We start from the raw sequence: 2,198 nt of genomic DNA on the forward strand, positions 1-2,198 counted from the left end.
TAATGGTCTAGTGTTACTGCATGACACAATGCAAGCCTAATTATGATAATGTAGAATTACTAAAGACAATACATTAGTTAGCAGAGAAATTTGTATTATAAAATTTCAGTAATCTATCTAGAAATTCATTTTGGCATAGCCAATGTTACAGTCTCCTTCTGCTTATGCTTACCTACAAAATAAGAATTCAGGATTCCAATCTCGTATTTTGGCCATGTGGGATCCAGCTGCCTCGATCACCAAGACACAAGCTGGTCCTGGAATGCTTTTCAATATTGCATGGTCACAGAAGCAGAAACCTGAAGGAAATAGAGGAGCAAGTATGACAATATCTTGAGCAAGACTGTCCCAGGCAAGAAGACAGCTGATGCAGGGCCTTGACAAAGGAGTTGCTCAGCCTGTCCAAAGAAGAGCAATAGACCAGGGTGGCCCTGCAGACTGAAAAAGGGAGTTCAGAAGACAAAGTTGTCAGAGAGGACAGGAGAGTGGGGAGAAAACAGGCTGTGCTGCGGACCCTGTAGAATGAGAAACCATTAGAGATGGTTGCATGGGGGAAGTAATGGAGAATTCTGAGCCAGGAAAAGTATAATATGAACTACTTGTTAAGAGCTCTTGCTCTTGCTTCTGTGTTGTGAACTTACTGTAGGGTTTAAGAGTAGAATCAGAGTTTCCTCTGTGTTTTCCACAGGTAGGTTTATAGTTTGAAGTATTAGGTTTAGATTTTTTTTTATCCATTTTAATTTGATTTTTGTTAGTGGTGAGAGATAGGCACCCAGTTTCATCTTTCTGCAAGTGGATGCTCAGTTTTTCCAGCACCGTTTGGAGACATTAGAGTAGGCAAAGACTTCTTAAATAAGACCCCCAAAAGACAGGCAATATTCCCAAAAATAAACAAGAGGGATTACATTAGGTTAAAAAGTTTCTGCACAGCAAAAGAAACAATAATTAAGAGTGAACTGACAAACCTCAGAGTGAGAGAATATATTTGCAAACAATACCTCAGAGGACGGACTGATAACCAAAATTTACAGGGAACTCAAGCTGCTTACCATCTTCAAAAATTATAAGCCCAATTAAAAGATGACAAAATGAGTTTAACAGACAACTCTGTAAGGAAGACATATGAATAACCAAAAAAACATATGAAAAAATGTTCAACATGACTTATCACAAGGGAAACGCAAATCAAAACCACAATGAGATACCACTTAACCCCAGTCAAAATGTTTAAGATTAAAAAATAAAGAATGGGGATGAGCAGTTGGCATAGTGGCTATGTCGCTGGACTCCCATGTAGTCAACCACAGTTCAAGTCCTGAACCTGGTGGCTTAAACTCATGCCAGGCACGTGTGCATGCATGCCCAAGATCCTGAGAGAAGAGAATGGAGGAGAAGGGATTGTGGCATGGCCACCCCCTGGAGTGAGTTCTCTCTTTATGTCTCTCTGTCTCTCTCTGTCTTTCTGGTGAGTGTAGGCACCCTATAGCAAAACCACCCCCCCCACACACACAAAATAAATAAATAAATAAATAAATAAATAAATAAATAAATAAATAAAAAAGAGCGGTAAGTGCTGGTGAGGCTGTCATGAAAAAGGAACTTTCCTATACTGTTGGTGGGATTATAAATTAGTACAGCCACTGTGGAGAACAATATGGAGACTCCTCAAAGATCTACAAATAGAACTACCATTTAATCTAGCAATTCCACTCCTGGGTATCTACCCAAAGGATAGAAATGTACTCAGTTAGAAAAATACTTAAACATTCATGTTTATTGTGGCATTATTCACAATTGCTAAGACATGGAACCAATCCAGATGTCCACAAACAGAAGAATGGTTGGAAAAAGTTTGGCATACATACATTACGTGATACTAGTCAGTCATAAAAAACAACACCTTGGCATTTGATACAAAATGACAAATACGAAAGATTTACTGCTAAGTGAAGCAAGCCAGACTATGAAAGAGAGGCATGATTAGTCCCCACTGACTGTCTGCACTCTGTGGCAGAAACTGAGAGATTGGAATGTATAAAGGCATGGAGAGCAACTGTGGATACTAGAGACAGTATGGGAGGAGGGTGGAAAAGGGGGTGGGAATCAAGGGGAGAAAGAAAGAAGCTAAACATTTAAGGGACATAAGAAGAAAAAATTATCTGTTGATGATAATATGTATGGTAATATCTTTGACTGGA

Source organism: Tupaia chinensis, unplaced genomic scaffold (assembly GCF_000334495.1).
Source record: "Tupaia chinensis unplaced genomic scaffold, TupChi_1.0 Scaffold000275_1, whole genome shotgun sequence".
In the NCBI taxonomy this organism is placed as follows: domain Eukaryota; kingdom Metazoa; phylum Chordata; class Mammalia; order Scandentia; family Tupaiidae; genus Tupaia; species Tupaia belangeri.